At 47.8% G+C, this 9406-nt stretch overlaps 1 protein-coding gene across 2 annotated transcripts in view; it reads right to left on the bottom strand.

Moving 5' to 3' along the window:
* The window catches only part of CUNH1orf21 (chromosome unknown C1orf21 homolog), a 116183-nt gene extending 106815 nt beyond the window's left edge, over nt 1–9368 (bottom strand). The window contains exon 1 of one of the 2 annotated variants that reach the window (XM_027665265.1): nt 9287–9368. The gene's annotated coding sequence lies outside the window, so the exon portion shown is untranslated. Of the gene's footprint in view, nt 1–6359; nt 6603–9286 lie in introns of those variants that run through there. The other variant, XM_027665266.1, reaches the window with a different exon arrangement.
* Between the last annotated feature and the right edge of the window lie 38 nt (nt 9369–9406).

The raw sequence follows: 9406 nt of genomic DNA, 5'->3' as shown, positions 1-9406 counted from the left end.
GGGGGGGGGGGCAGGAGGTGCTGGCAGGGGCAGGAGGTTCTGGCAGGGGCAGGCCGTGCTGGGGGGGGCAGGAGGTGCTGGCAGGGGCAGGAGGTGCTGGCAGGGGCAGGCCATGCTGGCAGGGGCAGGCCGTGCTGGGGGGGGCAGGAGGTGCTGGCAGGGGCAGGAGGTGCTGGCAGGGGCAGGCCATGCTGGCAGGGGCAGGCCGTGCTGGGGGGGGCAGGAGGTGCTGGCAGGGGCAGGAGGTGCTGGCAGGGGCAGGCCATGCTGGCAGGGGCAGGCCGTGTTGGCGGGGGCAGGCCGTGCTGGGGAGGGTCCCCGGCCGGCAGCCAAGGCCGCCACCCCGGGCAGTGCTGGGCGGGGAGGGCAGGGGAGGGCCCGGGCAGGCACGTCCTTCACCAGCCCTGCCGGGGCGGCTGAATCAGCGGGGCGATGGCTATTGCTGCTGACACAGAGCCGCAGTAAATCACCACCTCTCCGGAGCAAGAAGGAAGTTGCAGGGGTGACTGAGTCATCCTCCGTCCTGACGCCATTCCCGGAGCGGAGCCACGTACATCCCCCGGCTCTGGGCTGTGCCCGTGGCCCAAAAATAGCCTTTAAGCCAAATCCTGCAGTCATCACTCAAAGCTGAAACGCTTTTATTTACACTCAGCAAGAACCCACGTATGTTTTTGACAATGCTAAGAGTAACCAGTGCTTAAATTATTTGCCTAGCAAAGGAGTTTATTTAACTACAAGAATTACACCAAGTATGCAATGTTTTCTGACCCACATAGAAGCTAATAATTTGCATTTTATGGAACCACTTTGCATAGACAACCCATCTTAATGGCCAACGACTTGCTGTACAAAAATTAATAATTGAAAAGTAACTCGTCAGCACTGTTATTTGTGTTACAGGTAACTCACAAACCTCATTAAATTGTAGTATTAAATTTCTAACGACCTTCTGGAAAGCTGTTCACTCCGAGACCTTTTTTTTTTTAAGGCACGAGTTCTCAGAATGGCAAGCAATTGCGAAGAAAGTATGTGACAGCTACCCAGAGTGGGAGAGGCCAGGCAAAAATCCTGTCAGAAAGATGTCAGCCTGATCCCCCTTTGGCTGAAGAAGTGACTTTGACTTCATGAATCCCCCCTCTCTCCAGCCAGTCACTTGACCGAGCTTCTCTCACAAATTTCTGCCTTAATGCCAGATTAATCCTACTTCATCCAGTCCCCAGACATCTAAGAAGCTCCAGCTCTTTTTCTCTCAAATCATTGGCTTTTAAACTATTTCTGTTGCAGCACCCAAGCATTTGCTGTGGATGAAAAAAGGCTCAAAGACTAGCACAGAAGTGTAATGGCAAACAAAAATTACATTGCAAAGCCTGGGATTTTCACAGTCTTAGGGAAATGAGGTCCCCTGAATCCCATGGCAACTTAGAGAAGAGTCGAGTGCATAATTTTCCATTATGCTTGTAAAAAAATCCCCAAATAAACATACAACTAAATGCAGCTTCACAAGGCTGAGCATTTATTATTCTCCTAAAATGCTGTTACTAAGCCTGAGGCCTCTTATCCCATGTTTTAATGTTTTATTTTTCAGAAAACAGTCTCTCTCTTGCCAAAACATCCAAGAGTGGTAGTTATAGGAAAATCCACCTCAGAGTGCTGTCTTGGGGAAGAACAACAAACCAACCCCATATTCCGGGCTCACACCCTCCCCGACCCGCCCGTCGGTGCCGCGTCGCTCCGGCCGCTCCATCCTGCCGAAGGGCCCGTCTGTGTTGGGGTGACAGTCCCTGCTCACTGCTGACGTCTTTGCTCGGGGCTGTGCCGCGCTCTCCCCTACACAATCTGCTCCAGAACATGCACACTGGCTGTTGCCGTTTCAAAAGCCGGCCTGGCGTATTTCCGCAGACTGAAACAGGAGGATTTTGGGGCAGCCAGGGGCTGGTTCATCTCGCCGTGAACGCCTGTGGGTGTCATTCACGCAGCCCTTCCAAACAAAACATTTTCACTGCATAGCAAAGGCAAACTTCCCCAAACCCAATCTGTTTGGTGGTTAATTAGTATCCTCTGCTGCAACCTTGGAGACAAAAGAAAGAAGCGCTTCCCTCCTCCCACGAGCATCAGGACTTTTTAATCTCAAAGATACACCTTATCTGACACGTCCAAAGCAGAACAGATACAGCTCCCTCTTATTATTTTCTTAAACGGAGCAAAACCAAGAGAAATTATGTCAGGAGCTTATTCATAGGGAGGTTTTGATTTTCATTTCAGTAGTACTGGTTGATAGACTCCCACACCTGAAAACCAAGGAGTAATTTAAAAAACATAAATGGTAAGAAAAAACAATTATATCCATTAGAACTTTGAGTGGTAAAAATAATAGAGACAGTATCAGAAAATTCTGGTTGGCTTTTCTTTCACCCACTAATAAAACAAGTCCCTGGAGTACTCATAGGAGTTTCTCCTCTCTGCATTTCTGTGGCAGGCGAAGGGGAGAGCCAGATCTGCTCCCCTGGATTCAGTCCGGCTTATTCAGCAGCTTCAGCTCTGCTGTTTCGGATTCCTGCAAAAATAAAGGCTCAGAAGAGGAAGCTGAGCCTCTGGGCATCCACCAGACTGCAGCTACTGCGCGTCCGTAAGAGGCACAACGGCGCTGGAAGGAGAGGAGCAGTACCCTGTCCTTCAGCATCACACGGCTGGCCACGCTCAGCAGCCCAAACCACAGCTTTGAACATCCCACTTCAGAGGACGCCCTGATGCCCAGGGCGGCTTCCCAGGGACGGAGCGCTGGGCAAATCCATCGGCAACAAAAGCCCGAACTCCTGCACATTCTGTCGGTACATTTACTGCACGTCAGCCGTGCTCCCTTCGAGATGCAGCTGGGACGAGTAGGCCTGTAGACAAAATTAAGCGGCAGGATCCAAACTGGCTATTGCCAGATCAGAGAAACATCTTAGTCATCCCTCAAAGTTGAAGCTGAAATGGGCTTACAGCCCATTACCAGCCCTTAAAAAGACAGCATTTGTTTTGGTTTACAAGCCAATTCTTCTCTCAGACTGTTTTCCACTGGAGATGTGCAAATATCCAATATTCAGAGCTTTACTGAATAGCAATTTAAAAGGAATTCTCCAAACACAAAGGCAAACTTCAACAAACCTGCTTCCCCAGGAACAGCACACCAACATCACAAACCTGCGAAGGGCACAGAAAATGGTGCTGCCACCCTAAGAAAGGGAATGAGAGCAAGCTGTTCCTTGCTCTGTCTTCCTGCAAAAACAATCTCCCTGCCCAATATCCAGAATTGCACAGGCTCCACAAATCTAATTACCCACGACTCCAAAATGCAGAGCTCTGTCTGCCAAACATACAGAAACATTAAAGTTGTTTTGCTTTTATGAATAAAATCTCAGGATGGGATGAGATAAAAATCCTAAGGAGGAAAGTCTAAGAGGTAAGTCCCTCCCCCTCCCTGAATAAAGAGCTGTCTTTGTGTGGATAAACTGGGCAACCTGGATAAACTTCTCCTTGTTTATTATAAAAGCACAAGTTCACCAAGGTCCTTTTATGTCCTGATGTATGAAATGATTCCAGCTACGTATCATTTCACAGAGTCAAAGGGGTGAGGCTATGTATGGTATTTATAGATACGTTCAGGGCCAGAATTTTGGTTAGCAACAACATAGTTACGGCCTCAACACCTAACACACGCTTTTGGGAAAATGCCCACCTATATATATAGATCCTGGAATATTTTCCCTATTAAATACATATTTCAAGTGAACTTGCTTTTTATCTTTGTCCAAACTTGATGGATAAAGGCTGTTCTTTTCTGTTACAAATACAGAGACAGAAGGAAAACAAACTTTCACAGTAAGGAAAAACCCTGATGCCATCCTGATGCTTTCAGACATGTTCACTGCTTTGGGTTTTTTTTTAATTAGCAATAACACTCCATTCTCAAAAACGGGACCTCAGATTTAATAAGCACACGCCACACTTTAAGAGATGAATCCTTGCAAACAACTCAAACCACAGACAACAGTGCTCTACAAAAAACCCAGAAAGAATGAGTTTCCTTTATTTAGATAAAAAATTAGGAGCTCACAATGGTTTAAAAATCTGCTTCTCCAAACCTCTAATCCAGAGCCCTGCCTAAAGGCTGTTCAGGACTGGACCAATACAATACTCCAGTTAAATCACTTGGCACTGGCATCTCTTCACTCCAGAATTACCCTCCTTTGAAGCAAGTGACAGACACAGGCAAGGGATGCTGTTGGATTAACACTGTTGCAGAGATCTTATCCATATGCATATACTGTTTCGTGTATAGCATCATTATGTAAGTGTCTCTATTTTTAAAACAAAAAGAAAATGTTTGTCTGGTCAGCCTCTACTAATATCCCACCCATAAACCAGTAAGCTGAAATTCCACCCACTTTAATCATAAGTTTACAGGCTTACGGGTGGAATAACAATAGAAATGATAAGATTAAGATTTTCTGTTTGCTTTAAAAACATGAAAATTCTACCCATTTTTATCAGTGGGATTTCAGAAGCTGCCACAATAAGAGCACTGGAACAGGCTCTCCAGGGAAGTGGTCAGAGCCTCAAGCCTGCCAGAGTTTAAGGAGCATTTGGAAAATGCTCCCAGGAATGGTGGGATTGTGGGGGTGTCCTGTGCAGGGCCAGGAGTTGGACATGATAATCCTGGTGGGTGTCTTCCAACTTAGGATAGTCTATGATTCTATGATCCCAGTAATAAATTAGCAACCTTTGAAGGGCTTTTTTTAACACACCAAACACAACTGCCATTACCACCAGTATAGAAGTCTAGTACAACACCGTCTGTGACCCAGAGGGCTCCTGTAACCCAGACAGTCCCCTGGATCACCAGGACAGAAACAAATATTGTAGGTCAATTCACAGGCAAAGGATGCTGCTTCCCTGCCACATGAAGGAAAAAGAGGAATTTAAACCACAACTTTGTTAACACCCATCTATTCCTGAAATGGTCAGGATGGCCTGGTGGAAGCCAACCTACAGAACAATTCAGGGATTCAGTCACTGTTTTCACTTCATTGGAATCTGTATTCCTGAACTTCTAACTCTTAAATAGAGTTCTTAAATTCTGTTCTACGCATCCTTCCACATCCCTAAAAATGTTGCACCAGACTCCTTGCAAAATTTTACTTCAGGAAATCTTCAAACAACATTGGTGAAGTTGGTCCTTGGCAAGTAGGAACCCTTTTGTCATCTGAGTCACTCCAAATCAAGATTTACCACAACGTGTGTGCAGGATGAACAGCTGCAGAAATCACATAATTTCTTCTATTTTGACACTTTTTTGCATGCAATCACTTAAATATGACAGCCATAATGGTACCTATTTATGAAAGGTGACTGTAAATGAGGCTGGAAGCCCACCTGACTGCAAACATATAGCAGTTATCTCTATATATGTTCTAAGATCTGCTAACATCCCCATATACAGTCTGTTTCTGTGTGAAAATCTAAAAAGAAAGATATTCTTCCACAATTCAGATAAAATCAGAGGCACTTGAAATGGCAAGCTGTAAAATGAATAAAATCAAATCCTTTTCAGACTGTACAATTATACCAGAAATTCACCAACACAGGAGGCTGTGAACACTAAAGCCATAAAGTTTTTCAAAACATTCATAAGACATTTTTAAGAGAAGACAATCCATCAGCAGCTATTAAACACAACAGCCTCACTGGAACTGCCAGCCCAAAGATTTCCTAGAGTAATGACCACTGGAAGGGTTTACCAGCAGGACAACTCTGGAGTTACAGTTTTCCTATGAACCAGAAAGTGGCCCCAACATTAAAGCTACTGAGCTAGACACATCTCTAGTCCAGCCAAGAATAACTGTTCTTACTGCATTCACAAAATTGAAGGTGACAAGATCCCAACCTGTTAATAAATTAGTGCTGAAGTAAACTAATACCAGTAATAGCCTTAACATTACTGAGTGCATATCACATCCCACACCACCTCCTCTGAACATCCAACAATAACAGAGCCTTAACAATGGTAGCTGTTCCCCAAAATCCCTCTCTTAGATTCCAGTGTACCCTAAATGTGCTTGTGTACATTTATCACAAATATGTTATACAGCACACACAGCAGCCAGTAGCATAGTGAGAGACATTTGCAAGTGCCTGTGAAATCCCTTTGCAGTTAAATGTTTGCTTATATAGAATTAAACACGGTCAGCAAGGAAATAAGTAATAATAATAATATTAATAAACCCTTTCCGGAGTACTTTTGAATGTGTATCCAAAACGTAGTCCTGTTCCATCATCTGTTGAAGGATGGAAAAGCAGCATCCTTAAGGGTATCTTACCTTTTCCTGAATGAGAGGAAGGTTGGAAGGGCTCAGGCTCCACACCAACATGAAGGCCTCCAGAAAACTGACTGCAGGAGTCGGTTATTCCTCCTTTCTCCCAAACACTCGATGCCACCACATACTGTAATTTTAGAGCAAGGTCCACCTTCCAGAGCACAAGAGCCCACACCAGAGCACCGTGGTACAACCGCAGAGCAGGGTCTGAGCATGCACAGACACGGAGAGGTCCCTGCTGACAAACACCTCCCTCTCCTCCCCACGCTCTGGCTACTTCCCCATCCCAGGCTTCCACCTTCCTCTTTCAGCTCTTATCTCTCCCAGCAGGGTCTCACCTCTGGTACAGCATCGATGCCTACGCATCATCGCCTCCTCTCTGAGCACGTTCAGGGAGACAAGCCTCAAACCCCCCCCTGCAGCAACGCTGCCCCCACGACAACGAGGGGAAACGGCCAACTAATAATGGACCAGTTGAGGGGCTGCCAGCTTCAGCAAATGTGGTTGGAATTGTATTTTTTTTTAATTTAGAAAGTTTCCAGTTGAGCACTGGGTCATCTTCCTTGACCCAACATCTGGACTGCAACAGCACAAAGCCTGCACAACACCCTGGGCACCCCAGGCTGTGCACGAAGATGTTCACCCAGGCCTTTGCTTGTCAACTAAATGAAGCTGAAAGTAAGTTTGCCCATGCGTGCAAGCAGCACCTAAGGCACTGCAGAAGCTCCTGGAGCACAGACAATCGATAGCAAGTACATTATGATCCCAAGGAGTTTACTAAAAACTTATTTATTACGTTACTGTGTCCACTCATTGCGTTTTCGTCCAATATTTGCAATACGCCGACTGCCCGATGTAAACAATCGCCCTAATCCACGCTGTTATATGGATCATATTTACCCCAAGCTGAACGATCATTTCAACCTTTGTTAATCTGATTGCATAACAAACCACAGCAGCCTTAAATAACCAAGCTGCTCTCTCCAGCACGGGTTAGTTGAAATCAGTCATTTCAGCACCTCGCTTCTTTTAAAAAACAAAACAAACAAGATCATGGAGAAAGCAGAAGATAAAAGCACCTGGCGGATCATGGAGAAATAAGAAAATAAAAGCACCTGGTCACTGCTTTCACAGCCAACTCCCGTACACATCACAGCGTGCAGATGCCATGTAGTAACTTCACACCTGGTGTAGGCTGCGAGCACAAGGTAAAGCAAAACGTTTTCAACCACTGAACAATATTGTGCAATCGAAGCACATTCTACTGGATCTTATTCACAGCTCCAGCGCAGGCTGTAAGCAAACTGTACAGCGTGGATTTTCAAAACAAGTAATTGCACGTATATAAACAAAGGCTGTAACTGACATGGCAGATCCTATAAAAGCTTATCTAGCTCATGACGTCACGCCCATAAATTACAACTTAAAGCACCAGTGCCAAACTGCTCCCACCCTCCCACCCCAAAATGATGGTGATTAATATCAAACCCTGCTCATCCGTGCCTGCGCCTCTTGGGAATAAACACATACGAAGTACCTCCCGAGACAGAGTAGTATTTAAAGAGTCTTCAGACAATGAGAAGATTTATAATTATTATTGCATTGCATCATCACAAAGCCTTAAACAAATCAAGCTGCCTCATCATACAACGCCTAAGATAATATAAGGTTCAACAACATCAAGCAGTATTGGTGCACTCCACTTGTACCAAATGGCAAACAGCCCCAGCCCCCCATGCACAGGGATCTCCAGAAAAGAGGAGCCTTAGTGCTATTATCAAACAGCAAGTTAGAGAGGCAAAACCAAAACATACAGATTTCTTTCAACAGACTCAGGACCGGAATGTTTCCATTGAAATCCAACCAACCAGGGCATGGGGAACGTGAAGGGCAGGCAAATGGGAAACCAAATTCAGCATTTCTCAGTTTTAGTTCGCCGGTCCATGAGCAGGTTGGGAGAAATCATGGTGGTATCGGGAGCTAATATGAAACTACCTATTGATGACAGCCAGCTTTCCACAGCACGCAACAGAATTCCTCCTCGGGAATGAGAGGAGGCTGCCCACGGAGCCTGCCTCCCCGCAGAACTTGCAGACAAGATGGGCAGCAGCAAACGACTCTCTAACTACCACACTCCTGAATACCTTTGTAAGGGAAAGCAAGCCAAGTATCTCTGCTCCAGGCATAAATATCTGCTCCTCCGAGGCCGCAGCTACCCACAAATAATTGCTAATTATCCCAGTGCCCCTCCGATCCGCCTGCGCCAGGAACTACCCACACAGCAGGCCCTGCACCAGGGAAGAGAGAGGCTCCACCGAGCCTGTCCACGCCAGCTGGGTCTGTGCCGTCTCCATCACGCTCTGCCCGCACCGAATTCACCATTTCTGCGCGGTATTACCAATCTGCCATCACGCCAGTGCAAGCACAGCCTGACATCTACAGTTAACTCGGTGATGGTGTAAGTGCCGCCCGGCTCGCAGGCGTTCGTGTGGCAATACGCGGCTGCTGAACATCGAGAAAGAAGACAGATATATATAGATGTAGATATAGACACTACAGAGATCCACAGATGAAGCCTGGCACAGAGCGGCCCGCAGGGACCAGCCCGCTCCCCGCAGCAGAGCCCCCGCCCGCGGCGCGGCCCCCGCGCTGTGCCCGCCCCGGGGCTCCGGCCCGGGGGCTCCGCCGCCCCCCGCAGCCATTCCCCGGCGAGCCCGCCCCGCGTACGAAGCCCGGCGGGCCATGAATAAAACATCGCCCCGAGGAGGCGGCGGGGTTGGGGGGGGGTGGTCGGCATTCGGAGAAATTGGGGAAAGAATGGAAAGGCTGCGCGGGGACGCGGCGGCGGGAACGGCCCCGCGGGGTGGGGCGGGGGAGGCTCCCCCCGGACCCCGACCCGGACCCGACCCGCCCGGCCCCGGGGGTCTCACCTCGGCAGCCGCCGCTCGGAGCGGCTCCCCCGGGCTGGCGCGGGCGGCAGGCGCGGGGCACGGCGGCTCCAACTCGGTGTGCGGCGGCGGCGGCGGCGGGCGCGGAGCGGCCTCTCCGGG

This window comes from Corapipo altera, unplaced genomic scaffold (assembly GCF_003945725.1).
Source record: "Corapipo altera isolate COAL_440 unplaced genomic scaffold, ASM394572v1 316, whole genome shotgun sequence".
NCBI classification, from domain to species: Eukaryota; Metazoa; Chordata; class Aves; order Passeriformes; family Pipridae; genus Corapipo; species Corapipo altera.
The sequence above is the reverse complement of the archived record's forward strand: the minus strand, read 5'-3'. Positions and strand labels throughout refer to the sequence as shown.